This window comes from Lipophrys pholis, assembly GCF_963383615.2.
Source record: "Lipophrys pholis genome assembly, chromosome: 2".
In the NCBI taxonomy this organism is placed as follows: Eukaryota; Metazoa; Chordata; class Actinopteri; order Blenniiformes; family Blenniidae; genus Lipophrys; species Lipophrys pholis.
Window position 1 is genome coordinate 31,347,188 of NC_137636.1, and position 15,862 is coordinate 31,363,049.

Consider the following 15,862-nt stretch of genomic DNA (forward strand, 5'->3'; position numbering starts at 1 on the left):
GTAACTTGATATTTGGAAGAAATGTTTTGGGGAAAAACAGAACATTTCTAATGGCCAAGTAAATCATTTTAACAATTGGACTACTGAAAAAAGGCCATATTAATTTATGAATACACAAAATATTAAGGTGATTCATTTAATCAGGCTACGTAGTTTTATCTATTAAACTTTTCAGGTTATTTTTGCAGCAATGCAGTGTAACAGTTGATCTACTCATTATCATAAATATCTCAAAGAAAAAGTTTGAACTAAACATCGAGCTCTTGTTTCTAAGCTGCTTGAAGCTGAAATAGTTTGTTGTTTGCGGCTTCGTTTTTATCAATGGAGTCAGAGCCTTCTCAAAAAGTTCCACTTTGAGAGCTGTTTTCAAAAAGTTGCATTTTCAGTTGCTCCGAGCACCGTTGTGTTATAAACAGGCTCTCAGTTTGTGATCCGTCTCTGAACTTATCCACTGAGGTGACTTCGTTTCTTAATGCAGATCTATCTAGCCGGAGGACAGGAAAGCTCTGATTGACCTGCTCAAGGGGCTCTTGCATCTCGACGGAGAGCAGAGACTGACCCCCCGTGCAGCGCTGAAACACCCCTTTATCACAATGTCCTACCGGGACAAGGACCCCCACATCTTACCCTTGGAGGACGAGATCAGTGTGTTTCCACTCGAGCAGCCGGCAGAAAGAGGCAGCAGCTCCCATCAGGCCCCCCCAGGACTCGGACTCTTACATTTCTGAGCTCTCCAAGACTTTTAGTGACATTGTTTCTGTCTCAGAGCTGAATGACGATGTCCTTCGTGTGGAGGAATCTCCAGAGAGCTCCGATGAGTCTGGAGCGGAACACGTCCCTTTGCCAGGCCTCACTTCCACTGGACGTTTCAAGCAAGTGAGAGAGAGAATCCGTAGGGTCTTCAAGAGGATCCAGACCACACTGTGTAGTTGTTTCAACAGTCAAACTGACTAATTCCTGTTTTCATTATGTTTTGTAAATAAATCTTGTTCAAACTGGAAAATAATGTTTTTTAGTTCTTTTTTTGGGGGGGTTGTTATAGATTTTTTTGTTTATTTATTTTTTTTGGGTCACGTCAGCCTACAGGAATTTGTCCTGGTGTGCCAGCAGGCCAGTACACCACTGGACACCCTGCAAGTAGTTACTCGTGACACATGCGAGTACGCACTGGCATTCTAAGAATTAGAAAGCATCCCTGCCTTGGCGTCCTCCTATGATTTGAGGCTCCTGCAGAGAGCAGAAGTGGCGAAAAATCCTGCACAGAGAAGATCAGATTATATTGTTAGATAACACGTTATAGATTTTATGTTGTTCTTATGATAAGCAGCTTACGTTTTATGCATTTATGTCAACTACATTTACAGCAAACAGCAAAACAAAATGCACATTTCTATTTTAGTCACAAATCCCTGCATCTTGTCTTTATGCACTTTGCAATTTTTAAAGACATGATCGCTGAAGAAACTGAAGTAACTGAAGGAATAATCGCATTACAACCATGAAACTGAACTAATTCAATGAAATTTGGGGTAATGCGGGGAACTTTACACTGTGAAAGTGACATTTACACCCTGACACACTCGGCGGGGCGGCGTTAAGATGAACCCAAAGCCAGATGAGAACTTTCCTCTCAGACGAGGAAACACTTTCTCCTTGCTGTAAAATAAAAAACAAAAAGAAAAGGCGTTGATTCTGGAGCTGCTGCTCCTTCAAAGCAGCCTCTTAGATTCAAAGTGTGCCAGTTGCAAACTATCTCTGTTTGAGAGCCACTTTCCAGCTCGATGTACCACAACATCTGCTAAAGCTGTTGCATAAGGCTGCAGCCTCATCAAAAGGCTTGGCAGAGAAAGAGCTCCTCAAATGCACAGATGGTAATCATGTTTTTATCATTTGCTGAAAGTTGTGATCCTCTAAATTCATTTAATGGGTAGCGGGGCGTATAGTTCCACCTTAAACGTCTGCCAAGCTGACTTTTGACAGTTCACATATCATATGCTTTGAAAAACATCAGGGGAGTCGTGGGTTGTTTTGTCTGCTTTCTTTTTTTTTTCTTCAATGTTTAATATTGTAAATTTGGATGCTTGTCCTTAAAGTTGATTTTTTTTTTTTTTTTTTTTTGTAGTTGAATGGCTCTGTCTGGAAATTGCCAACATCTCTGCACTGGCTGAAATATACTGAACAGTCAGCACAGTCTGCATTTGACTTGCCAATCACAGGCTTTTTTTTTTTTTTTTTCCCCCACTTATTTTACTCTGTGTGAAGAGAATCATTTCTAAACTGTCCATTTTTAGCAAAAGGAATAAACGTATTGCCAAAACAATGTTCCCTTGAACAAAACTGTGTGTAAATCTTATGCAACATTCAAAAGACACATTTCATGCTCAAATCTGCTGGAGCAGCGTTTTAGGATTTTCTATAAAAGAATCCATATTTATCTTATATTGGGTCTTTATGCAGCGACTCTATTCACTCCCTGCTTTAAACACTCACTTTCGCTTCTGTCCCTTGAAAATGCTCGTCGACAAAAGTTCAACAGATCAGATCTGAGCCTCCTCACATGTAGCAGCGAGCACATGTAATTTGATACCAGCCTCATTGAACACTTGCCTTCATGGACAATATAAAGCTCTTTCGTAAAATGACATCAGCCTGACAAAAACGTGGTCCAAACCATGCAAAACTGAGCTTCTTCATCAAGGGAAGAGTCAAACGAACATCTAAGAATGCCGCTTCATATGTGTGACAGCGATACAGAAAGCACAATACGGTCTCCTTAACATGCAATTACTGCAGCAATGACAAGAGCAGAGCAGCTTTTGGCTTTATGGATCCCCCTGGGGAAATTAGAGGTTCTAAAGAAACTGCAGTTGTGCTCATTACTTGTCGTCATTATAACAAAGACTTTCAAAATGAGCATCCCTTTTGGGATGAGTTTTAATCCAAATCACATCAAGATGTCCTTAATTTTGTGACAGAAGATGCAGGACTCAGCATATCTTGCAAAATACGAAACATACGCGAGAAAATCACTGAATGTGATTTGCATATAGACATAAAGATATTCAGTCAAAAATTCAGTATGACTGAACTTAAAGACCAGGAGCTATGGGCTGATAGTCTAAGATTTTAAATACAAGAAATCAGTGTTTATTCAACTATTGCTAGATCTAAATGTGCATCAAATGAACCAAACCAATGACAGCGATACTGTTTATATTTAGATATTCAGATGAAACAAAAAAGACGTTTTGGCATGAGGGACACAGGTACAAGTCAAGATGCAAACAAACAACATTCAGAGTATTAACTACTTTTTTATTCTTCACTGAACACAGATTCACATTTTGGGAAAAACTGAGCAAGCAAAAGGTATTTCTAACATAATTTCATTTGAAATAAACTGACTCAACTCTTTGAGTCTATGCAGGAAAAAACAACAGGTGTTGTTGGGTTTTTATATTTAACTTTAGGCCCCGTTTAAAAGTGGAAACGCATAGTTTTTGTGATTTCCTTTCATTAATGGTTCACGTTTACGCAGCACCGTTTTGAAGACAATGTTTCTTTACAGGAAATGGTAGAAACACTGAAAACGATGTAGTTTCCATGTAGAGCTGTAATGTAACCACACACACATGCGCCAAAGTTGATGAAGTTGGATTGTTATTACGGTGATCGCCAAACTACCAAGTCCCCAGAGAATATGAACGAAGAGTCATGACACTCTGAAGGAAACATTGTCATTATTAATCTTTCTACTTGCCCACGTTTAAAACAACAATTTATTACAGCCGTGGTGCGAATGCACTGCAGCACCATTTCAAAAAAGTTACGTTTTACCCCATTTCCACAAAGACGGAGTGAGAGCGCTTTCAAAAACAAAATCAGCTTTTCAGTGGCTTGATCGGCGTGTGAACTTGCACCGAACGGGGAGGGGTGTCCGGTGGGGATGGCTCTCGAGCAGGGGTCAGCAACCTTCAACACTCAAACCGGAACACACACACACACACACACACACACACACACACACACACACACACACACACACACACACACACACACACACACACACACACACACACACACAGTTGCTATAATATTATTAAAATGGCAGGTATATGCATGAGATCAGGGTTTTTAGAGTGTGAGTGGTGTGGCTTTCAATGTCATTTAGTTGTTTTGTTATTCAAGATTAAATAGTGTTGCGTGAATAATTGCCGCTCTCTGTGGCTGTGAGGATCGGTGGACGGACAACTCATCCGTGCGATTCTGGACAACTCGTCCACGACTATTTTTTTCAGCGTTATTTATTTGAAATATTGGATTTCAAAGTATATTTGACACCTTTGAGAGGATTATTAAGTGTATTTGACACAAAAACATAAGATATATCAGGATATTTGACACAAGCACGGCAGGTCGAGCGGCTGAGCTCTTGCTGTGAGTTCAAACACAGGAAAGGTTCGCGACTCGGCGGCAGGCATGGACACTTTGGTTTCTATGGTGTGGAGGGGACCTCACCCTGTTACAAGTGCATTATGGCAATGGGCCTAGACAAGAAACCAACTCCTCCACCAAAAAGAGTGAAAGAGAACGCAGGAAGAGACGAATCAGTGAGCAGCCTCAAAGATTCACCTGAGGTGGAGACGGAGAGGATGGGAGAAGATGCTCTCTCCCACCCGGACTGTGAAGCCAGTCAGCCTCGGGACATGGAGACGGAGGTCGAAGAAAGAGAGACTTTAAAAATATATATATAATTTTTTTTTTTATATATAAAAATATAAAGCTTTCCCTTTTTTATCTTATTTTCAACTTTTTTAATTTCATTTTTATTTTATTTTTTATAATAACAAGCACAAACAGTGCTAAACAGAAATACAGTGGGCGATCTCCAGTATGCATGTTTTTCTTTCTCAGTCTGTTAGATTAGTCTGTTTAGTTGTTGGTGTTACGTTCCTTGTAGGTGTTTCATTTCTTCCAGTTCCTCTCAAATGTGTCTCCCTTGAATTTTAGGTAATGAGTTGTCTTTTCCATTGTATAAATATCCTTGATGATTTCTATCCGTTGCTCCATGCTTGGTGTTTCCACTTAGTGCCAGTTCCTGGTTATGGCCTTTTTACTGGAAATCAGTAAAATGTTAAGCAGATATCTGTCTTCTTTCTGCACGGAGCCGTCAAGTTTTCCCAGGTACATGACAACACAGTTGTTTGGTGTGTTGGAGGTCAATGAATTATTAATAGCTGTATTTACAATACTCCAAAACGGTTTTATTTCGGAAAGTTTTCCGTTTTCACTTGAAAACATTGTCATGTATGTTGAGACGGCATTTAGTAGTAAAGAAAGACATGCTATACCCGCTTATGCTGGCTCCTGGGTTGGCGTTGCTGTTAGTGTTGCATTTCGGGTGTGGCACAGTGTAGGAATTTCTCCGTCTGAAAGTCGTTTTCTCACTTTTTCACATTTGTCCTTTGTTCAAGTCAGTCTGGAATTGTTTTTAGACGACATTTGGCCTGTGTGTGGCCACGGTTTGAACAGACCGGACGTCTTGTTTTAGATTTAAAATGTTTAAGGTGAGACACACAGCCTGCATTCGGTACTAATTCAAAATGACGGTCGAGCCCGGAGATCTGAAATGCTGCTAAACATTTGCGACGGTAACACCGAACCCACAAAATTGTAAACAGGCTAACTGTAAAGGTTTACTATGTAAATTAGGTCTCCCAATGGCCATGCTGAGCTTGTTAAGCATTTCATTTTCTGTTTTACAAGTGTCTTTAATTTGCCTTTTCGCCTGCTTATTTTCAAATCGGCCTTTAATTAAACTCCAGCCAATTATAAAACTCTTGAAGAACTTTGGGGAGGAGAGAGATCTGGTGGGGCTGAAAGGAAAACAGCAGCTGACACCCAGACATTTTATACTGCCTGAGCACAAAACCAGAGCTTTATGGACACATCGCTCATCTACAGATGTTTGAGCACGTAGTTTATATTTGTCATTCAGTGCAACTTAACTGGTTACTGTAGAGGACAGTTTTCTCACCGATTTGGTGTCTCAGAGCAAAAAAAGAAATTAAACAAATGATTATAATTATGATGTTCACAGCTAGGATATTAATATTGTGAAAAGTAATAGCGGCATAAAACATTTGTACCTTTTTTGTGGCAGACAAAGAGTAAAGTTATGTATTACTGTGCTGCATTACTGTAAATGCCTAGACTCTGAGTGGTCCACATCAGTGTTGCCACAATTACCTTGAATGCGATTACGGACTATTAGTTTTTCCTTTAAAAAGTTACTTAGTTTGTCTACTAGTTACTGTAGTGCCTTTGCTCATGGACCCAGAGTGGTGGCCTGTCTGCAAGCTCGCCCCTCTAACCTAAATAAAAGTGCTTCTTTAGTTATTCCAAATGTTACTAGAGGCTCAGGAAATTTTGAATCAATTCTGTCTCAGTTGAGAAAAATGTACAGTCTAGATTACATGACACAGGACGACACAGGAAGTAACTGAGTTACTTTACTGATTACTTGTTTTTAAAAGTAATATGCTGATACATATTTAACCTTTGACCTTCATTCTTTGTTGTATTTATATCTGACTCACGGTTTTATTATTCGATTTTTACTATTACTGGTATTTATTGACCCAGTGATGTAGTTGTAGTCTGTTGTTGCACTATTTATCTATTTATCTAGTTATTTATTTGCACTACCTGCTCTTTGCAACTTTTGAATTGCCCCCCCCCGGGTACAAATAAAGTCTTTGATTGATTGATTGATTGATTGATTGATTGATTGAAAAAAGGGGGGGATTCCTGTCAATATTTATTTTGTGTGTGTGTGTGTGTGTGTGTGTGTGTGTGTGTGTGTGTGTGTGTGTGTGTGTGTGTGTGTGTGTGTGTGTGTGTTTGTCAGTTTGGAGGAGAATGGAGGAGCGGCCCGATTCTGTTCGGTAAGGATACGTTTACACTATGTTCCCGGCAGCCACGGCGGCCCCGTTTCAGGCCACCGTGGACAAAACGGGATGGACGAGAGACAACGCAGGGGGACGGGATGGGCAAACAAAAACAGGTCGTGATTGCCGTGGGCGCCGTGCCACACTTTTAAACTGTCCAAGAATTGGCCACGGCGTGGATGACAAACCTAGTAGCCCGTAGCAAAACGGGATGAACGTCACAAAACGTGGCAGCACGTAATTGGCCGTAATAGAACTTGGAGGCGGTCCGTAGTGGGACGGGAGGCTTACAGGAAGTGATGTTTACTGCGCGTTCTATCACGGTTGTTTCACGGTTGCTTCGCGTTTTATCACGTCGAGCCGCACTTCGTCACGGTTCTCACGGTGTAGTTACGGTGTATGGTAGCCCTTTCATCATGTTCAATCGCGGCTTGTCCCGGCGTGAGACGGTTTGTGGACCCGACGCGTTGCGTTCTACTCCAGTCTGCCACGGCGCGCACGGTCTGGGAGGAAGCCGAGCCTGGAGGGGAGTTTCATTCCAGTCTGAGCAATCAATGACAGAACACCTTCTACAAGCTATGCCACCGAAAAAGAAATGGAGAGGTATGTATGTACAAAGCAAAAGTCTCAGGATACAATGATTGCAGTCACTTTTGGTGGCTCTTTAGGACATAAACGTGCTTTCAAAATGGTCCGGCGTCCACATTTCATCCGTAGAAAGCCTTGACAGAATGTGAAAAACGTGGCTCGCCTTCCTCAGAATTCCTCCAAATCCGACGGCGCACTACGTTTCAGGCAAACGGGGCTGCCGTGAACAAAGTGTAAACGCACCCCAATAAAGCGGCTTTACTGACAAGAAACCCGTCTTCCTTTCCAACGTCCTGTTGGATGCTGCAATAGTAATGCAGTGACTTGGAGAAGTAACTCTAATCTGATTACTTGTTTGGAAATAGTAACCCGGTGGATTACTTGTTACTAAATAAAGTGGTCATATGAGAGTAAACAGCATCACTGGTCCACATATGTACATACATGATGCGTATGCGACACAATGGCACTGCCAGCATGAGTTAAGAACAGGAATAGCATGTTGTCCAAGGAAATGTAACCTCACTGACACTGACCTTAGACCATGATTAGTGCCGAGGACAGACTTTAGACATCCATACTTTAAATAAACAGCAGTATATCTTTATAGGAACCTGCCACCACACTACATAACCTCTTGTTCTCCTTCTGGTCATTCAGTAAATGAGTTTTTGGGCGTTATCACAAGTTCTTGTTTAAGAAAATAGCAAAGTAACCCCAGTAATTTCAAATAAACGCTTTTCAAGTAGCTACTAATTTTTGTAACTTGACCCACACCTGATTTATGCAAATAATCATTAAGTAGGATATTTTCATAAAAGTAATCAAGTAGATTTGTGAAAATATCTCTTTACTAGTGAACTGAAAGAGACCAAAAGTTTCTATTTAGTTTTGGCTGGAAAGTGCTCATCTTGTCAAGTGAGCATGCTTATAGTGGCAATGTAATGTATTTATTGTTTAACTCAGAGGAGACTACCAAAACCAAGAAAGATTTTCAGGGATTTTACATTTTGACATGATGATGCAACATTTAACAGTTAAACAATTCTTCATGGTTTTTTTTCCAAAGTGGGGTTGCCACAGTGGATCGTCTTCTCTCAATCCCCTCAGTCTCCTGTTTCCTTCTTCTCACCAATCGTCTGCATGTCCTTTAAAACCAAACTCATCTCTCCCACTTTCCCTCCAAACTGTCCAAAATGAGCGACCCATCTCACGTACTCATGTACTTCACCACCATAATCTCTAAGTCAAGCAAGTTTTGGCTTTAACCCTGTATAGTGCACTCACGGAAGGATGGGCAATATTTTTAGGGTCAGTCTTCCCCAGAAAATGTAAATTCAAGAAACAAATCTGTTCTCGAGAGTAAACCTGACTAAAGAGAAATAGTTCTTCACAACTTGTCGATCTGTAATTGTTTTAGATTTTCTTTGGATGTCCACTTCCAACTTTTATGAAAAGTACAACTACGTCAACAATCTTTGATAGCAAAGTAACCTAATACCAATGGGGCTAATTTCTTTTAAACATATGTCATGAACTCATTTAGCTTCTCATTGAGCGTTTATGACTTCTGCTAATTGAGATGGAAGAAATGAATTCAATGCTTTGCAACAGTTATGACCAAGACAAACATTCCATGTGAGTGCACATTGAATTAAACTCTTTTTGAGAAGCACGGTGGCATAGATAGTGATAACTTTATTAGTGTGCAGTAGGTTGTTTGAAATGCAACCCACGTTACCACCCCAAGTCAACATGCGACCATCAGCCCTGGAACCTGGACACATATGGAGCTGAAAGTGCTGAAAATATTTTTTTACAAAATCTGTCCATAAAGCACACAAATGTGACCAAATATTGGAGAATTAAGAAAAGAATGTGTATGCCTGCATGCTGTCCTACGATAATCCTTCATGAGGGCTTGTTTCTCACATTATTCTTTATACATGTTGGCCTATTTGCACTGGTCGCACACTTTTCTTTGCCACACCTATCGTGCTTTCTCTGTGTGTAATAGGATGGCACGGGGGGTGTATATTCCTTGAAAATGCGAGCCATTAGCAGCTTTGACAGGCCGAGCACAGTCCAGTGGGCTGTCAGAAAGAAAAGCCCAGCGTGTTGAAATGAAGTGTGGCCCGGTTACCCTGAGAGCAGCTAACAAATCCCCAGGCTCTGAGAGCTGAGCAGGGGGTCGGCACACCACGGCCCGCTCCACTGAACCCGTCCATACTGTGGGCTTACTGCGCCGAGCGGATGTGCGAGAGCCTCCAGAGACCTGGGAGCTGTCCGTACTCACCGCCTCAGCACGGGAGGTGGGGGGTAGATGTTCGTCCATCCTGAATGTTCTACTATAGCCAATGTTTGTTTTTTCTTTTTTAACTTACTCAGTGGTAATTGTTTGACCTTTATTTATAAGTTAAGATGTGTTTCAGACAAATGTTTCGTCTAGTTGGAAGCTGGCTTGATGTCAACCCAGCGTTTTTTCAAGAAAGTAACATGATGTATTGTGCTTTTGATATCGGTGCTGTCAGCCATCAGTGCTGCCAAGATGGAGGACGCACGCTGCCCGTGTGCTGGGACGTTACCGAAAAAGCAAAGGACTGATTAGTCCAAATGACGGGATGTGGATCCTTCCTGGGCGATGAATGGATGCAGCAAGGTGCCACCAAAGAAGCGAGTCCCTCTGATTAACGCAGCGTCTGACAGCGAGCGCCAGGCCCGACTGTCACATCAAAGCTGCGACAACAAACACAAGCAACCGGTGACATTTCCAACAACAACAACAACAGTAAAGAAGCCAGAACAATCTTCATCCTTCCTCCATCATCACTAACTTTTTACCCCATACTCAGCACTGACCATTTAGTCTGAATTGAGTCATACTCGATGGGGGAGGAGAGCTTTGAAAATAACTCTTTATCTGTATGCCGCTGTTTTTCAGGGAACACAAAAGGACTGACGAGACCATTTATCTGCAGATTCTTTAAAAGAAAAAAGAAAGGCAAAGGGAAAAAAAAAAAAGCGGAGCCTACCTGATGTTTTCTATCTCTCTCTTTCTTTCTTTTTTTTTCTTCCATGAGGCGCTGTCTGTGCCTGCGATCCCTTTATCTGCCTTTCATTAGCGCCTCGCTCGCCCTCTTAGCAGGGCGGGTGTCTGGGAGACAGTCACTTTCTCCCAGCCTGTGATGTTTCTGCAGATTACAGAGGGCCTTTGAAGCCACTGCACTCCTCATTGCCGGGGCCTCAGACAGGCCCATGCCATCTGTCAGGTTGACGGCAAAGTAGCGGAATGGGGCTGAGACACCCTCTGTTGATCTGCACTTTTTGTCTTTTATGTGTCACATTTGGATGTTGCGCGCCGGCCACACCTTTGTAATCTGCCACTGGGAGCCGCCTGAAAGACTGTCCTCCGCAGCACATAAACACACACACCCACCGATAGGGGAGAATAATGGCCCCTCCGTAATTACTCTTACCTGTGGGCATCGGTCTCTAAATGAGACAATTACCGTCGTCCGCTCACAGCCATCTCTGGTTTCCTCCCACTTTTCCAAGGCCCTGGAAATCACTGTCATGTGGGTCTTTTTATGCTTAACCAGTGGGAAGGATTCCATTGTTCACCCGTTTAGGAGGCTGTTGTTTTGTGTGTGTGTGTGTGTGTGTGTGTGTGTGTGTGTGTGTGTGTGTGTGTGTGTGTGTGTGTGTGGCAGCCTGACAAAAGCGACAAAACAAGATGCTGCAGTTAAATCGTTCAACCTTTACCAGAAAATGACTACTATAATACAAAAATAAACCTCTGTATTGATTTGGTATATAACCAATCAAAACACTATATTATTCTTTTTTATTCAATTTATAGTTTCTGGTTTGATTCTATGTGCGGTGACTCCATGACTCCATGAAGCTTTACAGACGCACAATGTGTTTGGGTTGTGTGAGCCGACCTACCAGTACCTGTTGCATTCTCTCTTTACACACAGATTAAGTCAGTGTGTCCATGTTTCATGCAGGGGTATAAGAAAAACACCTGTTGCAAGCTTTCAATCCAGTTTGCAGTCGTAGAACTTTCTGACAGTGTGATTTATGTAGACTTAGTCATCATTCACAGTGCAACTACTAATGTTCTAATTCCATTTTATGCGTTGTTGTCCACATTAGGATTTAAATGTGATGGGCACCAGACTCCAGTGTAACCAGCCTAAAGTACTGCAGCATAACTACGAGAAGGCGAGATGTCACAGGCAACACGTCGCGTTCATGAAAGTACATGCTAATACCACAAGTGTGCATGTGGAAGGTCATCCTGTTACGGCGAGAGCAAGTTGGGATCAAACTTTGACTGAGAGATGAGATAGGTGAACGAAGGGTTTTTCATCTGCATTTTGAGAGTCTAATTATGGAGGGTGGATGAGCGGATGATGGTGAGGAGTAAGTCAGGCCAACGAGACTGATCTGAGGGAGTGAAGTAGCTGGAGCTGAGCACAGTTGACTCAACTATCCTACTCGTGATTCACAAGTCACAAAAAAATAGCAGATAATTTCTGACTGAGATAAAAGACCACATGAGGTAAACGGACGATGTGGCGACGAGTAGAGGAAGAGCCGGAGTCTTTATACTGGGGGTTGATGATGTGATGGATCTCAGGTGTGCTGCCCAGCCAGAGTCACGCAGACTCCGCCCACAACACAAAGGGAGCGAGACACGATGGCTCCCAGTAACGAATGGAGAGTAAAATTAACCCATCAAATATCTTGGGCTGTATCAAAAATGTGTACTCGTGAAAATAATTTTATGTCATGATGATGAAATTTGTACACAGCTTAAAAATGATTGAACTTACCTCGTTCACATGCCGATTATTACATTGATTTGATTATCATCTTTTCTGTCCTCGCTGGTTATTTTTACCACCTAATGCATTTGATATTAATGGTGGACGCGACGCAGCATCATCAATTCCTGTGATTTACGACCAATGTGGGGCTGTGAAAAGACGTAACGGTCAGACTGGTCAGCCTGCTGACGGAGGGTTGGGACAGACCCCAGTCATCGCCGCTACACTGCTGCAGCTCACCTGTAGCGACGAACCGCAATGATCACCTTCATCTCAGGCTTTATTACGTTGCTTCACTGTGGGAGAAATAAGCTCCTCCCTGATGAGGTCAACCACAAACATTATTCCTGCACGATCAAGCCGGGAGCATTAAATAATTGTCGTTAAATAAACGAAGAATAACTTTCCTTTCGCTTTGTCTTTCCTCCATCTTGTCTGTTTCAGAAACTCTCAGGCTTCTTAAAAGTCCTCCTCACTACCTTTAGTGGTTTTCCACCTCAGGAGCTCTCTTAGGACTTAAGATGATTTGTGAATTACTTTTATCTTAGTTATGGAAAATTCTAAGAAAAATCTTAGAATTTAAGGAATTCTAAGATTTTTTTTTTTAAGAGTGACGTCACTAAGAGCTTCTTTTAGCCTCAGGATGCTTTGTGAAAACGGGAAGTGGTTTTCATTTGAGTTACTGGACCTCAGTGGAGTCACAGAGGAAGAAATGCTAAGAAATTACTACGGCTGCATTCAAGAGAAAATGCTGATTCATTCTACCTCTGTCAGATTGTTGTTTTTTTTTTCAATTAAATGTTTGATTGTGTCATTGTGTTATTTCTTTGTTTCACAAGTACTTCTGAGGTAAAGCTTCATGTGTCATGCAGGACTTTTTAGCCACTTCCTTTGTTTATTTAAATTAATTGAATCTGTGAAATCAACAGTAATAATTAAAGTAAGCATCTTTACACAAATATATCAAGTAGTATTTGTTCAAAATACAAGATACCTGGATTAAATTTTTCATGTAGAAATAAATAATTACATTAAAAAAAGAATCTTGCTAGAGCAACATAAATAATGACAAAGTTACCTTTTTTAATTAGTTAAATATTTTTATCAGTACACCAACCTTATTATAAATGCAGTTACAGCCACCAGTGTTGGGAATGAAGTAGAATAAAGAGTTACTGCTTTCCCTACTTTTGACAAGTTTCCATGAGCTTGTTACTGTTGTTCCTCCACATGCAGGCTGTGAGCTTGACCATCAGAATAACTGCCTTAGATTAACATTAGTTAACATTTATAATCAATTCATCTCAGCTGTTTTGATGCTGCTGCTTCTGGTTGTCAATCGTTCATAAATCTGGTTATTTAGAAGAAGACAAACATGAAAGTTCTGCACAACTGCCAATAAGAGCATCTCTCAGCACCGGAGTTCTCACAACATGAAATGAAGAAGGAGCCATTTCACAGACAGATATCACTTTTATTGTTATCCAAATTAAGAAAGATAATTAAAAATGATGTTTGAGCTTTAGTGGAGGTTTACAAGACTAGTCAGAGAATATTCATGTATGTAGTGGAGGAGGATGTAGAGATGATTGTAACGGTGAAGGTGGCAGAAGATGGGCTGTGAGCGAGGAAAACGATCCACTGTGGCGTTTTCTAAAGGAAGCAGCTGAAGAACTTAGAAACTAATTTTAAAAGAATAACTGAACAACATACACAAAAAGAATATGAATTTGTTTCTTACAATATTTGTAATGAACATGTTCTACTCAGGGTTTGATAAGTTTATTTAACTTAAAGTTCAGAGATTTACGCTTGGGTCTTGAGTGCATGGATCTCCCACAAGTTCCACAGAGTTGAGCGGGAGCTGAGACGAGTGACAGAGTATTGATTCCTCCAGGAGTTGGCTCACTGGTGGGTGGGCAGGCCCGACTGTACAGCAGTGAGCAGAGCAGGTCTTGGGCTGGCTGCAGCAGGATGAGTCACAGAGCTGGTCCAGCGATTCAGAGAGGCTGAGTCGAGAGCTGAGGAGTGCCAGGCAGATCGCATCATCCGACTGAAGGCAGAAAGAAGCAGACTAAGCAGGAGCAAAGAGCAAGCAGAAAAAAACGAACCATGTGTAGCGACACTGACTGTTGGGAGCTTAAGGCCATGTTTACACGTACCTGGGTTTTTACAAAAATAGACATTTCCCCCTCTACCTTTAAAAAAAACATCTTCATCTTCATCTGCATATACGCCTGGTTCAGAGCCGCTATGAGCATGCCAAACCTGTAGGGGGCAGTGCAGCAAGAAGCATGAAACCATGATAACCAATCAGAATCCTGGATAAAAACACCACGTCATGAATTGTGACATAAATATCCTCCGCCCCCCCTTTAAGGCCCCTTCATACTCCATAAGAACGAGACGAAAGTTTGGCAGTGTGGGGCCCTGCCGAACAAAATGATGTAATTTCCTCTGGCCGAAGAAATTTGTTTCGGCTGTGCCAACCGCCCTGACCGGACTACGTGGGTGCCGCACTGCCAAACTTCTGCACTGCCGTGCTCTGCGCATGCGTGTTCCAGTTCTCTTTTGAATATCAGTCATATTTTAATCATATTTGGCTCGTAACATCGCTACTGTACAAGTGCCGCAGCTCGTTAAAATGTCGGAGTGTAGGCTTACATGATGCACCTGAACGCATCACGAACAGCTGTCAGCTCCTGGAGTTAATACCGGACCAACATCGCGCTCGGACAAAAACTCAAAAATGTATTTCTGAAAGCACTGGAGGCGAGAAATAAACTGTACAGCTGAAAAGTTTAAACGCCGCATCACAGACGTGTGGCTGCTGCGAGGGGGCGTGGCCTGCGAGTTCGGCAGCTTCTTATCGGAGTATGAACAGTCCTGCCAAAAAAGCTTTTTTTTCGGCAGCTGGCTGACGTCACTGCCGAATTTTCTTCTTGTTCTTATGGGTTCAAAAAGGGAGTATGAAGGGGCCTTGAGATGCAAACAGAGACAGAGTTTATCCAGATCACCACAGTGGCCGGAGTTTTCAGGAATCATCATGTGTGGTCAGTCGTAGCTGCATTTATGTGTAAATGTGCGGCCCAAACACAGAGAAATATCAAAAAAAAATTCAAATACTCAGGTACGTGTAAACGTGGCCTAAGTAGAGAGGCACAGCAGCAGCTCAACGAGCTCCACCTGGGATCGCAGGTGAGCTGAGTTGTAGTGATCATCAGCCAGCCAGCTAGCCTGCCTGCACACACACACACACACGCACACACGCACACACGCACACGCGCACACGCACACACGCACACACGCACACACACACACACGCACACACGCACACACACACACACACACACGCACACACCACTCCCACCTGGAAGAAAGCAGGAGAGAGAGAGAGAGAGAGAGACTCCACAAACACCTGCAGGAGTGCAGGGTGTGACAGAAAGTGAACGTCCTCATTCATTTGTGAACTGAAACAAAGTAAAAACT